Raw genomic sequence first — 21,216 nt, 5'->3', positions numbered from 1 at the left:
CATCTCTGATATTCACAGACATGTGCTGGGGAAAGGGACCTTCCCTGGGGACGCCATGGATGTGGCTGATGTCATCTCATCCCAGACACAGATCAATAGACGCCTCCCTGAGGCAGAAACGCTGGAGGCTGAAGTGACTCACTGGAAGATGTTGTGCCCGTGTTCCACCCAGGGACCAAATACCATCGACCCAGAAACAGTGTGGAAACTGAAGAGCCACATCAGGGACCTACAGCAGAAGCAGATGCGGGAAATGGACAAACATCAGCTGGAAGTGGCCGTGTTGCAAAACACCCACCGGCAGAAGCTGGCCGACCTCACTGACCGGCACCGCAAACAACTGATGGACTACCAGCGACAGGTGCAAGACCTGCAAAACCGAGATGCTGCCGGGAACGTGAACCGTGACCTTCTGGAGGAGAGGGAAATGGATCTCAGAAGGCTGAAGCAGCAGCTTACACAAATGCAGCGGCTCAACGACAGTCTGAACAACCTTGCTTCCGACCTCCGAGCAGAAAAGGAGAAGTTGGTTCGTCAGCTCCAAGACGCAACCCATCAGCTGGAGGAATCCGTTCTGCGCAACAACGAGGATTCCCTAAAGAACAACATCGCCGTGAGGGCTTTAAAGATAGAGAAAGGACGGTTAGTGGCCAAACTGTGTCGGGCCGAAAAGAAGCTTTTCCAACACAAGACGGAACAAAGCCTCAGAGAATGGTCACCCGCAGACAATGGCCATTCCGTTAAACTCGGTCAGGAGAAAGACCTGGAGATACTACACCTCCAAGAGAGGATCGAGCAGATGGACGCCGAGCACCAGGAAACGAAGGAACTGCTGTCCTTTGCTTTGGAGGAGCAGAACCAACTGACAGAATGCCTCAGGGAGCAAGAGGAGTACATCAAGGAACTCCGAGAGAGGCCAGAGCTTCAGGAGGAACTCGGCCAGTCGACCGAAACCTTCAGAAGCCATGACGTCTTACCCGCATCCGTGGAGGACAAAGACGTGCGTCTCCCATCCACGACCGACCAACACCCTCCCGTGGACCAAGACCCGGAGCGCCTCACACAACAGAGTCGCGCTGTCCCTCTGGTTGACCCGAAAGTCCTAGAGGAGATTGAAGAACTCGAGTGTGAGGTCTTTCAGCTCAACAGGTTAAAAGATGATCTCGAGGAGGAGATACAAGAACAACAGAAGATCATTCACAACCAGCAGCAGGGGAAGAGAGCACTGCTTCAGTCCTTACAGGAGCAGAAGGAGAAGGTGGACCGTCTTCAACACCGGCAGGAGGAGATGAACACCGAACGCGCTCAGCTCCTCGCAGCCAAAGACGAGATGATTCGGAATCTGCAAGTCACGCTGGAAGAGCTGAGAGCCCAGTTGCCCGGCAAAAGCCCGCACATTCCGAGAGAACCCTGTGAGGACGAGGAGGTGCGAGCAAGCCAGCCTCTCCCCAGGGAGAACGCAAGTGAAGAGCGTGATCCATCTCAAGCTGAAATTCAAAGGTTAGTCCAAGGGATCCAAGAACAGGACCCGGAGGCGAAGCTTCTCACTGAAGAGAACGTCCGGCTGACCGCGCAAGTGGATCGGCTCTCCAGAGAGGAGATCGGGAAACTCACTCGGATCATCCAGCAAAAGGATGTGGAGATTCAGGGTCTTTCCAGCAGAATCTCGGAGGCTTCTCACAGCCAGAACAGGCACGTGGAACAGCTTCAGCAGCAGTTGCAAGAGTGTGCTTTGAAAAGCCAACAGATCTTGGCCATCCTGAACGAGAAGATGAGGGAGAAGAGCCATCTGGAAAGGGACTATCACGAAATGACCCATCGACTTGCTGCCAAGGAAGCGGACCTCCAGAGGGCGCAAGAGGAAAACCAAAAACTGTCCACCAGAGTGGAAAGCAGCGGCCAGGAGGTGTGTACAGAAAGGATTCGGGACTTGTCACACGTGATTCGAGAAAAAGACCTGGAGGTGGCTGCGTTGAGTCAGCTATGCCAGACCTTCCTGAGGATCCTGCAAACACCCAGCCCTGGTCATGGGGTTCGAGGAGGTCGAATCCATCAGTTCCAGCAGCTTCTCCAGGAACGGGACACGTTAACACAGCGAGTGAAGATCCTGGAGGAGTGGAAAGAGCAGGTGCTGACCACCGTCCAAAATCTGAAGCGGGAGTCCCCCCAGCTTCAGACACATCTGCGACAACTGCAGGCGTGGGCGTGCCCCAACAGCGAGAACGTTCTGAAACCGCAGGCAGCCTCTCTGGACCAGATCCCAACTTACCAGGGACATGAAATAAACTTCCACGAGCTAGAGAAGGAACTGGCCCAACTGCAGCTCCGCATCGGGGAGCTCTGCAATGCCAAGGACCTCCTTTTAGGGAACCTTGGTGTGATTTTCCTCCAGACCTCCAGCGACTCCCGGAAGGCCGTGAAATCTGACCCCGTGAGTGAGGCCTCTCAGGTGATCGGAGAGGAGGTAGAAGAGCTCCGAAAACCAGGGCGAGGAAAAGAGACAAGGATCCGAACCCTCCGGGAAGATCAGCAGAGATGGATTGCTTCGGGGGCCGCCACGGGGGAAGGAGAAGGCAAAGCACGGGAACACAGCGGTGCCGATTCCCACACGGAACGGCCGACGGAGAAACCGGCCCTTCTGCGAAACTGCCTTCGGGCTCAGGAGCTCCGAACCCAAGCGAAAAGTGAGGAGCTGCTTTCCTTACAGGAGAAGCTCTGTGGCCAGCTGAGTGAGAACGAGCTGCTGAGGCAGGCGGTCACCAATCTGAAGGAGAGGGTGGCAGACTTCGAAGTGGACGTGTGTCGCCTGAGAGAGGAAAACGCCAAGATCGTGGAACGATCTAGAGAACAGGACATGGAGAATCGGGCGTTGCAAGAGACCAATCGGCTGCTGTCAGTGACGCAGAGAGAGGAGGCATCCCAGCATGCTGCGATGAGAGAGAAGGCCCTGGCCTTGGAGCAACTGCTGCGAGAGAAAGAGGAGGGCGAGACCGGGGAACTGAACCGGCTCGCCGCCGCCGTTCGCTCCACGCAGGAAAAGGCAGCTGCGTGTCAGCGGGAGAGAGATGACGTCGTGTTGGCACTGACACAGAAAGAAACGGAAGCCCGCGCCCTCCAGAAGGAGGTTCACCAGCTACGAGAGAGAGAGCTGCGCCTCACCCAGGAGCTGGAGAGAGGGCGGCAGCTCGCTGCAGAAGCCCAAGATTCTCGTCGCCGGGAAGCTTTGGCCTCGGAGGACCGAGTGGCTCAGCTGAGAGAGGAAGTGACGGTCTTGCAGGGAAAACTCGTTTGGTCTTCCGCTGCCATGCAAAAGGCCAGCCACGGAGCCAGGCTGCAGGTAGCGTCGCTGCGGGAGCAGCTGCACGTGGTCACCCAGCAGAAGGAGGAAGCTGTGCTCCGGCTTGCCGCCTCCCAGGAAGAGGGAAGGCGCTGTGATCAGACCCTAGCGAGCCTGAAGCTGGAACTGGCCGAATGGATGGAAAAGGCAGACGCCCTAGAAGGAAACCTGAAGTCCTTACAGGGACGTTTGCATCAAACCAATGCCGACTTGGAGGAGAAGGAGGACCGACTCCAAGAGTTCAAGAAACAGAACGAGGTCCAGCAGGAAATCCTGGAGGACACACAGAGGAGACTGATGACCTTAGTCAGTCAGTCCGAAGGAATGGCGGACAAAGCCCTCCTAAGGAGACTCTTCGTGGGAGCTCTCCAGGCAGCGGATGCGGAGCGGCAGGAAGCGTTGAGCTTGATGGCAAGCACGCTGGGGATCCGAGAAGACCAGCTGCGGCAGCTGCGCAGCCGGGAGCCCGCGGGTGTGCCCAGCGGGGGGACTGGGGGGCCTGGATCCAGAAGCGCCCCCAACACCCCTGCGAAACCAAATCACCAAGCTGTGGCCCAGCGTTCCTTTTCAGACCTTTTTGTCCAGTTTCTAGAAGCGGAATCTCATTCAGCTTTTCCACCGCCAAAACCCTCTGCTCGTGTCGTGAAGCCCCCAGATTCAGGAGGAAGGGGAAAGCCGCCTAAGAAACAAGGCCCATCACGACGGAACGCTACCCTGGCATCCACACCCGGAAAAAAGGACGTCAAGCCCCGCACCACAGCTGTGTCTCTTATTAATCCACCTGGACCGCAAATGGATGGATCGGAGCACCTTCTTCTAAATGCTGTCACTGACGCTTTACCCGTGTACACGCCGCATATACTATCACCTGCCCAGAAGGTTGGAAAGGCGGCCAAAGACCTCTCAAAGAAATAGACGATTGTGAGCCAGAGTGACACCACGCTTTGAACATCCCAAGTCACTCTGCGTGTCTACCTTATCTCCTAATGTTCTTTTTCAAAATGCCAAATGTTTCACGGTTTTGCTTTCAGCTGAAGAAACAGCTTTCTTTTATGACTTAACAAAAAAGGGGTCTCTCAATGACTGCAGAAGTATTCGCCAAAGTGAAAACACCGGTGACTTCCTTTTTATGTGTTAAGATCTTATTTATCGTTTCGACAGAAATTGAGGGCACACGTACAGGGGGAGCACCAGAGGGAGAGACAGAAGCAGGCTCTCCCCGGAGCAGGGATCCTGACCTGTGACCGGATCCTAGGACCCCCGGATCATGACATGAGCCAAAGACAGTTAACAGACTGAGCCACCCAGATGCCACAGCAGTGGTGACGTTCGTAGGACAGTCGACACTGATGGCCTTGGAAGCTGTGGTCTGTAATGCTGGAAGGTTTACACAAGGGCCAAGCGTCTACGGATACCTTATGCAGAGAACACATCAACTTGTTTCAGTGTTCCAAATGTATCAGATACACGACCACACAATCCTTGTATGGGAAAACAGGTGACTAGCACAAAAGTACACGATGAAGAGGACGTTTAAAAAAAAAAAAAAAAAAAAAAAAAGTTTGCTTTTCCCAGGTAAGTCTCATTTCTCTTAATTTTTTATCTTCTAATTTTTAAAAATCATTTCCTTTTCTGTTGTCTGCAAAAGCACGCTATGGCTAACCTGATTTCTCTCGGGCCTTATGTAGGTTGGCCTGCTTAGGAGTATACTACTTATTCTCTGACTTGCTTCCCACCCCCAACCCCGCCAAATCACTCTGCCTTAGAGACCATTTTTGAAATGGGAATGAATTCCATCTTATTCTTAAATGGAAAACCCAGCGGCTTACGGTTCTGCCCTAAGTTCTAGAAGTAGCTCCTCTTGATCATCCTTTAAGCGGTTTGTAACTGGAAGGTCCATGGTCGACTCCCTTGTTCATTTCTTCAGAAGCCCCTTCAAATCTTCATTTGCTGGATCATGGCGCAGGCTGTCAGGGAACTGGAGCTTACTTGGGAAGAAACTGTGCCTGGTCCCCGTGCTAAGGAGGGCTTGTTGGCCAGGGGATCCGATCTGGGGGAGCAGAGTGGGAAGGGAACTTGGGGTGAGGCCATCCGAGGCCCTCCAAAGTTACCGGATGCCAAGACAACACTTCCTATTGAACCTTCACCTCAGGCTTTCCATCAGAACGGACTCTGATATATGGACATCCATTTCCTGCTGAGACTCTTAAGGCGTAGGACAGGTGCTTCTCTAGGATGTGAAGCTGTCATGTGACCAGGAGGGAGACGTGGTCATCAAATCCAAAATGTAGTAACTTCCATTGATGTTCACGCAGTTGATCCCAAGGGAATCGCTGGGTGGCCAAGGGGTAGAAGGAAGAGCGGACGTCCTCCGGCACCATGGAATCTGGCAATGCACTGTGGACAGAAGCCCCCACCTCCACCTGCAGGTAGGATATGCAGACTTGGGCTTCAGCCTGGAGCGGGAAGGCCTTGGGAACTATATTCAGCTGGTGGTGGTGGTGGTGGTGGTGGGCGGGGGGGGGGGTCCGGTCCCATGACCCAGAGAAGAATGGACAGCTGGAGAGGAAGGCTCAGAGTCTGTGAGAGATGCTGTTTCCAGGAGAGCCCAGTGCATGGCCAGCAACTGCTGCTCTCATGGTCTCTCACCAGGGCCGAGGAGGGCCGTTTCTTGCATTGGGAGCCCATGGACGATTGACAGATAGCATGGACAGAGAGTCCAGGGACTCCAGGAAGCAGGAGAGGAGGCTGCTACAGCCTTTTGACCTGGGCACGAACAGCTGGTTTTTTCCTCAAGCTTTTTGTTTTTGTAGTTGAGAGAGCGCCCTGGCTGGAAAAGGGGGTGAAAGGGAGAGGGAGAAGCGGGCTCCCCGCCGAGCAGGGAACCCCCTGCCAGGCTCCATCTCAGGATCCCGAGATCAGGACCTGAGACAAAGGCAGACGCTTCACCAACTGAGCCACCCAGTCACCCCCAACAGGTCAATTTTGCTTGCACAGATCCGAGAGCCTTCTGTTGAGGGGAGACCCTCCCCCCTCTGCGTGGGCTCGTTAACAAGGAACAGCTGAAATGGGTTTCTGTAAAACCGATAAACAAGGAATATGTTGCCTCCAGTACCCAAAAAGTACGGAAAGATGTTGGACTTGTATGTCCTTTTTTCTTTGTAAGGATTTTACTTAGGGACTTGACAGATCACGAGAGAGAGAAAGACACACAGACAGAGAGGACAAAGGGCTGGTAGGGGCAGAGGGAGAGGGAGAAGCAGGCTTCCTGCTGACCAGGGAGCCTGATGCAAGGCTTGTTGCCAGGACCCTGAGATCAGGATCTGGGCCCAAGGCAGACCCTTGACTGACAGACAGAGCCACCCCTGCAGGTCCTTAACGAGTGTGCCCAACAAATATCCTCACAGTAGGATCTCCTGGATGTGATGTCCCATCTGTATTCCCGGAGAAAGACGAATGCGCTAAGATCCTGCCCACAAAGTTTGCCTGTTTTAGAGCAGAGCGGTTTGGGTGCCCCGCGCGTAACAAGGTAAATCCTGTCTCCTTCAAGGTCAAGGCACATGCGATCGAGAGGCACTGAACAGAACATACTGGCCAAATGTATTAGAGCAAAATATTCACCCTCGTTAAATCTGTGGGGCTCCCTCATGGCTTTTTCAACGACTTAACCTCAAAGAGAAAGCAAGAGCAAAAGCTAGCAAAGGAGCCGGGGCCCGGGGTGGTGGCAGGGACAGAAAGGCAGAGGCGGAGAAAATCCCAAGCGGACTCCACCCTGAGCACACAGCCCGACATGGGACCCTAGCCCATGACCCTGAGAGCCTGACCTGAGCCAAAAGCTCAACCCACTGAGCCCCCCAGGTGTCTCCGGTGTTTTCAGGGTACAGGGGTTTATTTTATCAGGGACGGTAAGACAAGCAGATACACAAGGAACTCTCACAACGCAAGAAGCGTTCATCGACTCCCTGATCCCAGGAGAGAGGAGGTCCTGAGAGCCATGGAGGGCCACCCAGGGAAGCACCAGGGGCGGTCAGGAGAAAGAGGGAGTGAAGGGACAGACGACACGGGCAAGACCCTTTACTGTGGTTTCCATGGCAAGGGGCAGGTGAATCCGGCTAAGCACATTTAAGACTGCCTAGTCGGTGTCATGTCAGTGGGTTCCGGGACACAGTGGTGTCTGTCTGGAGTCGTCTGTCCCTGCCCCTGGGGTGATCAGGGCAGGGGATAGTGGCCCAGAGTGAGAGTTTCTTACAAGAGGTGGTTGGGGGTAAAGGCTCCAAATTGGTTGCTTTACACGTGAAAGCTCTGCCTGTAGGCAAGCTGCGGACCATCTCTAGGAATTAAGTAAGCCTGCCAGGGAAAGTCCCTCCAAAGTCAGCAAGGCCCGAGATGTCAAAGCAGGAAAGACAGAAGGCAGAATCTATGGTTCTTATACTCGCTATAAACAGAACGTGCATTAAGTCCGTGAAGGTTAGCCAACCGGTGCATCTTGGCAACAGTACACTTCATTCAGAACCTACGCTGTAGAGGCACAGGAGGCAATCGGCCTCCTTGGAATTTTGCCAATTAAATTATTTTAGTGAATTTATGATTTCCTTTTTACTTTTTATTGGTTAGAGATTTGATGTATTCATTTAAGAGAGCGAGAGAGCGAGAGAGCGAGCAAGCAAGTGGGACAGAGCAGGACCCCGGGGGAGCAGCAGGGAGAGGCAGAGGGAGAAGCAGACTGACTCCTTGCCCAGCAGGGAGCTTGACATGGGGCTCTATTCCAGGATCCCGGGATCAAGACCTGAACTGAGGTCAGGTGATTAACCATGTGAGCCACCCGGGTGCCCTTGTAAATGTTGGATCTACAACCGGGTCAAATTCTGAACCTACGATGAATTAGTTCGTGGGGGCCCCGGGGGGGGGGGTCCCCCTACCTCCTGTATTCAGTTTTCTCTCTCCCACTCCTCCTTTGCTCGGGTTTGTGTCTTCCTGGATATACTGGGGGTGGGGTGGGGGGGTGTCTTTTGCCCTGCTCCTCGTTCTCGGTTTTTTCTTCCAGAGAGTCTCAAATCAGCATCATCAGCCTTGGGGCTAATGTCGCGGCGAGGGTTGTATGGTCGCACGCCTCCTGGCGGAAGTCAAGGTGGGACCGGATCCCCTCAGTGTGCCATTCTTACATTTCCCTGCGTCGCGGCCTCCCTCCTCCGTTGCACCCACAACACAGAGGGTCACCCCCGGGGCTGTGCTTGGGGTGTGCTTTCCCCCATAGGATCCGGACGTCCGCATCCATCACTGGCCCAACACCCAGTCCCTGGAACTGAGGCACACCAGTCAAGCATGTCCTGCGGTTGCCAACCTCAGGGGGGAGCCCTGGAGACCAATACAGGCCACATGCAGGTCACATGGGTGACGCCTCCCCCCAAGATACAGTCCATTCTCCTTCATTCTCACCTCGTTGGCAAGGAGGGGACCTTAGTTTGGAAATGGATGGCGACCTCCGTGTGAGATAACAGAACACGGGCCAACACACAAGCTGGCCGGCGATGGCCAGTTCCCTCCCGGATCGTGACTGTCCCCTCTGAAGCCAGTTAGTTAGCGAAGGAGCAGGTCAAGCTGACCCCCGCGTCCTCAGTTAACATACGGACACCGTGCCTGGGATGCTGCCGCTTGTTTTAATCACCATCTCCTCAGGTCCCCGATGAGAGAGACATTCCTGCTCCAGACTTGTGGGATGCCCTGACACCCGACACGGGTGACTGACCAACGGTTTACTCGTCACATACCCTCACGCTTCAGGGGAGGAGGATACCACACACCGTGCAGGACGACACAGACGTCGCGCTTGAGAACAGAGAGAACCGGCAGCAGGGCCTTCGAAGGCAAGACTCGCTTCTTGAAACAAGAGGGTGTGGCAAGTCCTGGTTCCCATGGGAGGGGGTGAGTGGCTGGCCTGAAGAATTCAGTGGGCTTCTAGGGAACCGAACGCTGCTCCCCCAAAACCAACAGGCACTATGGCTAGTCCCTAGGATGAGAAGGGTGTTTGGGGAAGAGACCTCCCCTGTGAGGGAAGAGGGAGAGGAGAACGTGCAGGATGCCATTCGGGTCCCTCCTTGATCTTCCGCGTGTCAACACAGCCCCTGACACGGAATCTTCATTGCAGGCCTTATGCCCCAAGAGGGTACGACAAATGCTTCTAGAACTAACAACGGAACGTCCCAGAGAAACAGTATACGGGCTAAACACAGAAAGGTAAGCTGTATTCCTCTATGCCGGCAACGAATATGGAGGCTCCACAATCCAACACACCTTCGCAAAGAAACTACTTCGTACAAAGAAACTACTTCGGGATAAATCTAACAGTGCCTGTCCAGGCATCCCATGCTGAAAGCTATTTAGCACTGATACAGGAAGTCCAAGATAGAAATAAATGGAAGAGATACACCACGTTCGTGATCTGGAAGACTAGGCATCGTCACGATGTCAATTCTCCCCAGACTGATAGAGAGACGTAACGCCATGTCTATCAAAATCCTGTCAGCTTCGTGTGTTTTTGTAGAGATAGACAAAAATATTCTAAAATCTATGTGGAAGGACAAAGGAATCCGAGTAGTTTCAAAACCGGTTTTGAAAAGAAGAGTAATTTGGGAACGCAGTCTTTAGAGTTTCAGAGCTTAGTAGTAGTTGTAACAAGGAAGCCCGTGTTGGTATTGGCAGGACGACAGTCCCACAGAACAAAGACTCCAGAAACAGTCCCCACAAGTATGCCCATCTGAGTTTTGAAAAGGGTGCTGAGGCAATTCCATTCCAGACAGCTCGGTTTGGTGCCGACCACAGCCATCTAGAGCTTGTGAGGAGCTCAGAGAGGCCACCCTCAGAACACAGCAGCAGCAGAGGGGGAGGATGGTGGTGTGACCGAGCTCCTGCCAGGTGGGAATGGGAGAGAGACTGTGTGCCCAGGGTTGTGTGGGTGGGCGGGGCCCAAAGACCTATCCGGCGGGCGATGCCTTCCGAAGGCCGGGGGAGCAGGGAAACTGTCCATTCAGCGTGGGGGCCCGGCACCCAGGAGCGGGAAGGTGGTTAGGATAGCTGACGGGCGGGGCACTGAGACACTTGAGCGGAGTCTGAGCAAAAGCACCTCCCGTTTTCCAGGCTTCTGTGAGGCTTGCTGCTTGTCTGGCGTCTCAAGACCCCACAACCTTGTCCCGGTGGGCGTAGCACCTCACAACCTCCAGACCCACGGACACTGGTCTGAGGACAGACACCCCTTTCCAGCTCCTGTACTTCGTCCTCAAGGTCGGCGCGGAGGACCAAGAAGTGAGCAGCCCTTGGGAAGATGCTCCTCTGCACGGAGGTACCTGTAGGGCATGATGTCAGGGCCCCGTGTCTCCGGGGGGGCTGGGGCCTCGCTGGGAGGCGGGCCTGTGTCTCAGGAGTACACCGGTTTGCCAAAAGGTAGCCGTCAGCTTGTGTGCCCCTCCTTTCGCAGCTGAGAGGAGCCCAGAACGGGGCCTCGTTGATGGAGCTGCTAACTATGTGGGGGGCCTGGAGACAGAGCGAGCGGAAATGCGGCCGAACCGGGCAGATGAGGTTTCAGCCTTGCTGGGGCTCAAGTCCCGCTAGAAGAGACCGACTTGAAGCCCGTAAGTGGAGTGTTGATGGGAGAGGAGTTCCGTTCTCCTTCTCGAGTAGGTTACGTTCCACGAGGGGTTGTCAGGATCCCCACCGTGCACCTGAGATCAGGCCAGTCAGGGGTCAGTGTGTGTGTGTGTGTGTGTGTGTGTGTGTGTGTGTGTGTCTTTGTGCGTGTGTGTGTGTCTGTAGGGGGAATGGCCTTCCTTTTGGGTGGGTTGTGGCTATCAGTGATTGGAACCCATGATGAACAGGACTGACAGGATGCGTGAGGGACTCACCCCCTGGCTGGCCAAGACAGGAAGGAAATAACGACCCGTGAAATTCGTCATTACTGTTTTGCATTGAGTGCTGGGAAGTACAGGGTGCGTTAGAGTTTGTAATTTGCTGAGTAATGTTCAAGCGGAGACCAGGAGGCTAAGAAATCCAGGCGGATGTGGGAAGGTGTTCCGTTAGGGCCGGGAAGGATGTGTAGTGTTGAAGGAATTGACAGAATGTCCTTGAAGCTGGGGCCACGTGGGGACCGTGGGGTGGGGAAAACCAACGTTTGGGGTGACGACTTGTCGTTTTTGTAGGGTCTTGGAAACGAATCATAGTGATTTAAAACATTGGGTCCAGACCCCAAGCAGATCCTACCTCTGCCTCTTATGAGCCGTGTTGCTAAAGCATTGTACGTCTCCGTTCCCTGATGGGACGAATGGGGATGATGATAATCCCACGTCATAGAGGACTGTAAAGACGAAGTGAAATTTAACATTAACAAAACACTTAGCGCCATGTCTGACACGCAGGAGGTGTCCGTGGTGGCTCGTTCAAGACGTAAAGAAATACACAGATTAGTTTGGAAGACTTGGGGACAGTCTGTGGTGACGTTTGTGAACATACGTGGACTCCATGCCACTTCATTTCTTCTCCAGCTTTCAGATGCTCTTGACCACATGTGTCACACTGTTGAATGAGAAAGAATTTTTCTCAAATGGACAGTTCTTTGTCCAGAGAGTCTGCAGCGCCACTGAAATGACGAGAGGGAAATAAAAGGCTTTGCAGTACCGTGTCCCAATTAGCTGTGCTTAAAATGCCCTGATAAATTGATTTAGTTCGTATGTGTGGGTAACCGTTTGTGCGAACTTGCTTCAAGTCAATTGACTCTAGAGTCACTGAGACACAGAATACGGACAGAGAAGTAGTATGGCTAGAGCTTGGCTTTTCTGGACTCTCTATGGGATAGGTGTTTTGTTCTGTTTTGTTTTTGTTTTCAGGTAGGAAACATCTTTATTATTGGCCTCGACTCATTCATCATACAGTGTCCAACGTGGATTCCGTGTCCTGACAACCTGCCTGGCGCATTACTCCGCTGGCCGCTCTGGTCCAGACGTCAGGCCGTCCCCCGAGGGAAGCCAACCCCACCGGCCCCAAAAGTTCATGCTTGGGGTGCTGAGCGCCAGCCTGTCCCAGGAATGGGCCCCTTGGTTCCTGGCCCTCTACTCCGGCCAGCAGTTCTGGGGAGGCCGAGGCTGGAGCCCGACACTCTCCTTGGTTTCGGGATCGTTTAAGAAAACCGAGGAGACAAACGTTTCACCGTCTTTAAAAACACAGGAGTCTGAGGAGAGAAGCCAAGGTCCGCCGCTTGGCAGCTCCGTGGGAGGACGAAGCATCCGTGTCCCTTGCCGCCGACCCACTCTGCGCCGCCTCCTTATGCCCACGCGGAAGCCCATTTTCAGGCGGCGGTATTGGCACAGGTGGTGCTGGCCGACCTGGCAGCGACGGTCGGAGCCGCGGGTGTAGCCGGGGTAGCTGCGGTTGCTGTGGATGCCTCCGCTGGAAGCAGCTCTCGGGGCCCTCGCAGGGGAAGACGCTGTAGCGCTTGCCGCTCGACATGTGCCCACACCCCATGCAGTCCACCTGCAGCTCCGGCTTCGCCAGGCTCGGAGTCGCTGGCAGCGCCCGGGGCTGAGGCCCAGGAAGCTGCTGGAGGCCTGCAAGGCCCCGTGGCCAGCACTTCGCGAGCTGCCGCCCCCTCTGTGGCCGCACCTTCCCTGCCTGGGCCTCAGGCGGGGCCCCGGACTCGCTCGCCTTTGCCGCCGCCGCCACCCACCCTGGGAGCCGGCCTCGTGCTGCAGCCGCTTTTCTCTGGGATCGTTTTTATCATTTCTCTGCTCTCCTCTGTCTCAGTCTCCCGACGCCTTCCTGCGTCTGCAGCCCACACATTGTCGGGGAAGTTTGGGTTTGGAATGGCAGACTAAATAGTGGTTCCCAACCCAGTGCCAACCAGCAAAGCATGAAGGACTTTGGCGTTTTTTGTCTTTTTTTTTTTTTTTTTTTTTTAAAGATTTTGTTCATTGGACAGTGAGAGATCACAAGTAGGCAGAGAGGCAGGCAGAGAGAGGGGGAAGCAGGCTCCTTGCTGAGCAGAGAGTCCGATGCAGAGCTGGATCCCAGGACCCTGAGATATTGACCTGAGCCGAAAGCAGAGGCCTTAACCCACTGAGCCACCCAGGCGCCCCCTGTGGCCATTTTTTTTTAAAGAAAAGACAGATGCTTATGTCCAACTCTAGACTCAGGGAGTCAGAGCCCTCTGGGATAGGCCCCAGGGTACAAGGACCAAGCATGTTTACCATCTAGATGCATTTCACGGCAGCTTTTTTGGCACTGGGCTTTCCATTATCTGAAAAAAACATTCAGCGAGATTGGGAGAACCCAATAAACTAACGTTTGATGACATTTAGCAGGGCTCTGCCCTTCAGGGTCTGGGATAGCGTGAGCTACATGTTTGGTGTAACGTGTTACACACCCTTAGGTCTTGTCAGAAAGGGATGGATTGGGGCGCCTGGGTGGCTCCGTAGGTTAAAGCCTCTGCCTTCGGCGCACGTCATGATCCCAGGGTCCTGCGATGGAGCCCCGCATCGGGCTCTCGGCTCAGCAGGGAGCCTGCTTCCTCCTCTCTCTGCCTGTCTCTCTGCCTACTTGTGATCTCTCTCTGGGAAAAAGAAATATATATATATATATATATATATATATATATATATATATATATTAAACCTTTAAAAAACAAAATAAATTTAAAAATTTTGAAAACGTTACGGACTGTTTTTTCTTTTGCTTGGTTTTGTACATCAATTTTATGTATTTCACAGAGAACGAGCCAGACAGCATAAGCAGGGGGGGACAGCAGGGGGAGAGGGAGAAGCAGGCTCCCCGCTGAGCAGGGAGCCCAACAAGAGGCTGGATCCCAGGACCCTGAGATCAGGACCAGGACCTGAGCTGATCCCAAGAGTCGGACTCTGAGCCAAACCGAGCCACCCAGGCACCCTTACAGGAAAATAAATGGCCAGGCTAAAGAAAGAGCAGGGACAAAGTGAGGCCTGTCATTAGAAGAGGCGTGTGAGACCTGTTCACCAACGGCAAGGTAACGCGTCGTCTTCTCACTCGGGACTTAACAGATACAGAGAGTCAACATATTTGTGAGATAATCAGATCAATCTGAACTGTGACTTGACATGTCACGCCACTGAGAAATTATGTTGAAATGTTTAAAGAGTGACGATACTTTTGTGGGTCTATCTATGTGTGTGTCGCACAAGGGCAGTTTTGTTCCCTGGGAGATGTTTGGCCACGTCTAGGACACATTCGGTGGTCAGAAGCAGGAGTGAGGAAGACACTCTCTGCCTCTGGTGTGTGGAGACCAGGGGTGCTGCTAAGCATCCTAGTAAGCTCAGGACAGGGCCCTCAGCCAAGAACGATGGGGCCCAAGATGTGGGGAACGCCAAGATTGGGAAACCCTGTTCTGGAGACACATGTTGAAGTAGCTGTGCGTCCAATGACAGGATGAAGATATTTGCTTCAAGGGGCGCCCGGGTGGCTCAGTGGGTTGAGCCGCTGCCTTCGGCTCAGATCATGATTCCAGGGTCCTGGGATTGAGCCCTGCATGGGGCTCTCTGCTCAGCACGGAGCCTGCTTCCCCCCTTCTCTCTCTGCCTGCCTCTCTGCCTACTTGTGATCTGTCAAATAAATAAATAAATAAATAAATAAATAAAATCTTTAATTAAGAAAAATAAAAAAGAAGAGATTTATTCAACATAGGCCTAAATGGGTTGACAACGTAAATGTCCAACAACATGTGAATGAAGAAACAGACTGAGTATATCCATACAAGGCAATGCTATACACCGGTAAAGAAGGAATCAACTACTGATCAATGCAACAAACATGCACGACTTAAACACACTGTCTCCCCAAAAGCAGCTAAAACAGTATACACAATAGGATTCTATGTAAATGAAATTCTATTTAGAAATTCTGACCTATACAGTGAGAGAAAGCAGCCTGTGGTTGGCAAAGAGAAGGGTAATGGTGGGGTAAAGGAGTGGGAAGGAGCATGAGAAAACTTTCTGGAGTCCTGGAAATGTTTTCATCTGACCACGCTGGTCGTGGTTCTAAAAATGCATACAGTTGTCAAAACGAAAATTAGGCATGTACACCTGAAACTCATGTAACACTGCACATCAAATATACAAAAAATAAAAACAAAAAGCCATACACTTAAAATACACACACTGTACACGATTTCCCTAATCACACTGACTGTAACAAGTATCAAGAGAAGAATCCCACTCATAACTACATTAGAAGGAGTAAAACACCTACGAACAAATTTAACCAAGAAAGTGAAAGACCTGCACGAAACGGAAAAGATGCAATTCATGCAAGGATATCCCGTGTTCATGTATGAATGAGTATTATTAAAATGTCCACACTATCCAAGTCAACCTACAGATTCAACGCTATCCCAGCATTTTTCGCAGAAAAAGAACAATCTTAACATTTGTATGAAACCGCAAAACACCCCAAATAGCAAAACAAAAAACAAAAAACAAAAAAACCAGGAGGCACCACCTTTCCCAATTTTAAACTGTTACCACGAAGATACAGAAATCAAACGAAATGGCATTGGCATGAAAACAAATACACAGATCAATGAAAGAGAGGAGAGTTCAGAAATAAACATACATATATGTATAGATATATGGGTTTAATCACATATAATAAGAAAGCCAAGAATATGCAATAAGGAAAAAAAAGAGTAACCTCCATCAATAGTGCTGGGAAAACAGGACAGCCACATGCAAAAGAATGAAACTGGACCACTACCTTACACCACAAACAAAAAGTAAATAAAAATGGATTAAAGACGTGAATGTAAGACCAGAAACCATAAAACTCCTAGAAGAAAACACTGTCAAGTAAGCTACTTGACTGAGGTCTTGCTGACAATTTTTTGATTTGGCAACAAAAGCAAAAGCAAACAAACTCAGACTAAATCAAATTAAACAACTTCTGCACAGCCAAGAAAAAAACAAAATGAAAAGGCAGCCTGGTGAATAGGGGAGAGTATTTATATATCGTATATCTGATGAGAGATGAACATCCAGTATCTATACAACAGATATTGTATAGATGTAAGACATACATCTATATCTTATACAACTCGACAGCAAAATCTAGTTTGATTTAAAAATGCCCAGAGGATCTGAGGAGACATTTTTCCAAAGGAGACATACAGATGGCCAACAGACACAGTAAAAAAAAAAAAAAAAAAATGCTCAACATCACAAGTCATCAGGGAAATGCCAATCAAAACCATCGTGAGTTCTATCACCTCACACCCGTTAGAATGGCTACCATCAAAAAGACTAGAAGACTAGACTAGAAGACGAGAAGTGACCACTGCTGGCAAGGAGGGGAAGAAAAGGGAACCCTTGTGCACTGCTGGTAGAATGGATATGATGTAACCACTACGGAAAACAGTATCCTCACAAAGCTCAAAGTAGAACTACCATAGGATCAAGCAATTCAACTTCTGGTTCTTTATCTAAAGGGAACAAACACTATCTCCCAGAGACAGCAGCGGCATTTCCATGTTCACTGCACCCCTGTTTACGATAACTAAGATATCTCCATCGACAGGTGCAGGGATTTTTACAAACATCAGAGACACATGCACATATGTGTGCATGCACATGCACTCACACACAATTGTTCAGGCATAGAAAGGAACGAAATTTTGCCATCTGTAACAACACAGATGGACCCTGAGGGCATTACACTAAGGGAAGTGAGACAGAAAAAGATACATACTGTATGATCTCACTTAAACATGGAATCTTCAAAACAAAAACAAAAGCAGAAACAAAAACAAACCACCATGAAAAATACTATGAACTCACAAATACAGAGAGTGGATTGGTGGTTGCCAGAGGCAGGGTGTAGGGGTGGGTAAAACAGGTAAGGCAATCAAAAGGAACAAACTTCCCGTTATCAAATAATTAAGGTCTGGGGATGTAATATACAGCTCCATATAGGACTCTAGTTAATACTACTATATTGCATACCTGAAAGCTGAGAGTCATTTTTAAAGGTTCGTATTTAAAAAAAAAAAAAAAAAAAAAAAAAAAGGATGATGTTAACTAGACTTACTAGGGTGATCATTTCACAATATTGAGAAATATCAAATCATGACATACATGTCTGAAACTAATATTATATGTTAATTATACTTCAATTTCAAAGAGGACACTCATTTTTTAAAAAGTACCTTGATTGGGGTGACTTATGTTTTATATGTCTACACTTATGTCAGAACTTAATAAATTATACACTGTAAATATGTACACTTTATGGGATGTCCATTCTAATTCAGTAAAACTTCAAGAGAAAAAAAAAAAAATCTAAATGGTGTCTTGAATAATTAGTCCCCTCTTCCCTTTTCCATAAATAAATTGCTACAGACAAACACTAAAAATGTAGATAACTTGAAAAAAGAAGAAACTTGAGTGAGCTGGGAAAACCACTTAAACTGAGCCTATGAAACCAACAACAAATGTCCTTTTCACGTGTGAAACAATCAATATTCGTCAAAATAAGGATCTAGATGGGAAAGCCCACTGTACCAGGAAGTTTCTGACCTAAATCTCATTCTCCGCCATCTCTTCCCCAACCAACTTCCAGCCACCAGTGATCATTTAAAAAGTCTAGACCTATATAATACTTTTGAAGGATTAAAGAATTTGGCACTCATATACATAAACGATACTTTTTTCCCCAAGGATCTGAGAGAGAGAACGCACGTGTGCGTTAACAGGAGAGGAAGAGAGAATCTCCAACAGACTCTGTGCTGAGTGGGGAGCCTGAGGCGGGGCTGGATCAAAGGACCATGACCCGAGCTGAAGGCAGAGGCTTCAACCCACAATGTTGAACATAAACATTTTTAAGTTGGTTCTAGGCAGACACATGGTAATGATATTACACTATACAGAGCTCTGATCAGTCATGGCTTTCAAACACTCTCTCTCTTTTTTTTTTACTAAGAACATGTTAATGGAGGAAAAACTCTTGGGAGAATTGGTGAGTTTGCAACTTACGTCTCCAGCTGCGGCAGCCTGCGAGTTGGTGTAAATCCCAAAGGGTCCAGAATCTGAGTAACTGGCGTTAAAAGCGGAAACCTGAAATAGAACGAAATTTTACTGGATGTCATTTTACCAGGGAACACAGGGCCCAATTTCCCAAATAGACAAAAGCCTGGGACCTTCCCGGTACAAGCGAAAGAGATGAATTACGATTTCACGTAACCAGTTCTGGCAAGGGCCGCAGTGTTTTGGATGTGGGTTACTTCTTTCAAAACCATAATGGTTTTAACATTTTTCACTTAAATCTTTCTAAACCAGACTGCTCGCTTTACTTTTTTGCTGGTATTTTCTAACGTTCTTTGATGATTAAAGGTTAACGTCCACATTTATTTATTGTGATCACAGTATTATCACAGCGGCAGGATGGCTGAAGGGTACACACACTGTGGGCTTCAGTATCAGACAAGCCCGCTCTGTTCCCTCTGCTAGTGCTGAGGGCCCCCTTTTTTGCCAATTCACTTACACTTCTCCTACAGACGAAAGTCAAAGGGCTGGGGGAAAATGCTCAGCAGACGTTACCAGATATCCAAGGTAGCCGCAAGTTCAGCCTCAGGACTGGGTATTGCTGTCTGCAGTCTGAGCAGAGTGTTCCGCTCCCTGAGGACAACAAGAATGCTCAGTGTCGTGTTTCCCAGTGTTTATGTGGACGCTTTACACAAAGATCACCTAGGCTGTTTTTAAAAGTACAGACTTTCCAGTTCCTCTAACAGATTTACTCAATCAGATCCCCACAGATGCAATCTGGAAAGCCGCATTTCAAAAATAATTCCAGGTGATTCGTAGGCATGTGAAAGTTGGAGAACCACGGGCTTAGCCCATAGAAGGCGTAAGAAGAAATGTTCTTTCAGGATTTGAAGTTTAATGACCATTTTGAGACTATCCTATTCATATCTCAAATTTCCGGCCAAATGCTCAAGTAGGAATTTCCATTAAATGACATCACTGATCAGAACTGAACTGCAGCCACCCAAAAGCATCCTTAACATTCAGAGGTAAAGAGTAGTATGAAGAAAACAGCAGCATGAGCGAGGAAAGAGGAAACATAGAGGGAATTCAAAGAGCAGCAGCTAAATGTGATAAAGGACTAATTTAAGATAACGGTTTTCAAACAATGCTCCAGGGAACGCCAAGGTTCTACGGAGACAATTCCAAGGCATTTGGTGACAAGTAAACATTAAAAAATTTCTTTAAAAGGGAACATTTTTGGTTTAGCATTGCAGCTAGGAAACTGTAGGGGATGAAAAAGGTTCCTCTGCTTTAAAAAAAAAAAAAAAATTGTTTTTTTTGAGAACCATCATTTATGCGGTACCTGGGTGGCTCAGCGGGTTAAGCCTCTGCCTTCGGCTCAGGTCGTGATCCCAGGGTCCTGGGCTCAAGCCCCGTATCAAGGCTCTCTGCTTGCTAGGGAGCCTGCTTCCTCCTCTCTCTCTCTCTGCCTGCCTCTCTGCCTACTTGTGATCTCTGTCAAATAAATAAATAAAATGTTAAAAAAAAGCAAGACCATCGATAATCTCTGTCTGCAAGAGACTCATCTTAGACTCAAAGACACCTCCAGATTCAAAGTGAGGGGGTGGAAAACCATTTACCATGCTAACGGACCTCCAAAGAAAGCTAGGATAGCAATCCCTGTATCAGACCTATAGAGATGAACCCAAAGACCAATAATGGATGATGAAGGACACTATATCATAAAGGGTCTATCCAACAAGAAGATCTAACCATCGTAAATATTCATGCCCCTCACATGGGATCAGCCAATTATATAAGCCAGTTAATAACAAAATTAAAGAAACACACTGGTGATAATACAATAATCGCCAGGGACCTTAACACGCCCTCACTGCCAAGGACTGACTGTCTAAGCAGAAGATCAACAAGGAAACAAGGGCTCTGGATGACACACTGCACCGGATGGACTTCACAGATACAGTCAGAGCATTCCACCCTAAGGCAACAGAATACACAGTCTTCTCGAGTGCACGTGGAACATTCTCCAGAACAGAACACCTACTGGCACACAGATCAGGTCCCAACTGGTACCAAAAGACTGGGATCATTCCCTGCCTATTTTCAGACCACCATGATTGGAAACTGGAACTCAATCACAAGAGGAAAGTTGGAAAGAACTCAAATACACGGAGGCTAAAGAAGAATTTTAAACTTCAGGGAAACCAACGAAAATGAAAGCATAACTGTGCAAAATTCTGGGGATGCAACAAAGAGAGGGAAGTATCTAGTAATACAAGCCTTTCTCAAGAAACAAGATAGATCTCAGATACACAACCAAACCTGACACCTAAAGAAACTGGAGAAAGAACAGCCAATGAAGCCTACACTCAAGAGTAGAGCAGAAATCAATATAATAAAACCAAAAGGACAGGAGAACAGATCAATGACTAGGAGCTCGCTCCTTGAAAGAATTAGGAAGATCGATAATCCCCTGGACAGATTGATCAAAACAAAAAGAGCAAGGACCCAAATAAACAAAATCATGAATGAAAGAGGAGACGTCACAACCGCACCAAAGAAATACAAACAACCGTGAGGACGTATTACGAGCATCTATATGCCAACAAATTGGGCAATCCGGAAGAAACAGATGCATCCCTGAGATAGATACACGACCAAAACTGAACCAGGAAGAAATAGAAAACCTAAACAGACCCATAACCAGCCAAGAAACTGAAGCAGTAATCAAAAATCTCCCAACAAACCAAAGTCCAGGGCCAGAAGTCTTCCCAGGGGAAATTCTACCAACCAGCTACACGAGAATTAATACCCAATCTTCCGAAGCTGTTTCAA

At 49.6% G+C, this 21,216-nt stretch overlaps 1 long non-coding RNA gene across 1 annotated transcript in view; it reads right to left on the bottom strand.

Annotated features, from left to right (window-relative positions):
* LOC309854965 overlaps positions 1-19,827 on the bottom strand; it is a 28,358-nt gene extending 8,531 nt beyond the window's left edge. The window contains exons 1-3 of the long non-coding RNA XR_014306500.1: positions 19,724-19,827; positions 18,878-19,011; positions 18,370-18,450 (exon numbers count right to left, since the gene is read on the bottom strand). This is a non-coding gene — a long non-coding RNA (uncharacterized lncRNA). The remainder of the gene's footprint in view (positions 1-18,369; positions 18,451-18,877; positions 19,012-19,723) is intronic.
* Positions 19,828-21,216: the final 1,389 nt, after the last annotated feature.

Source organism: Mustela nivalis (assembly GCF_964662115.1).
Source record: "Mustela nivalis genome assembly, chromosome: 19".
Taxonomy (NCBI): domain Eukaryota; kingdom Metazoa; phylum Chordata; class Mammalia; order Carnivora; family Mustelidae; genus Mustela; species Mustela nivalis.
Note: the sequence above shows the minus strand (reverse complement) of the source record. Positions and strands in the feature narration are given on the sequence as shown.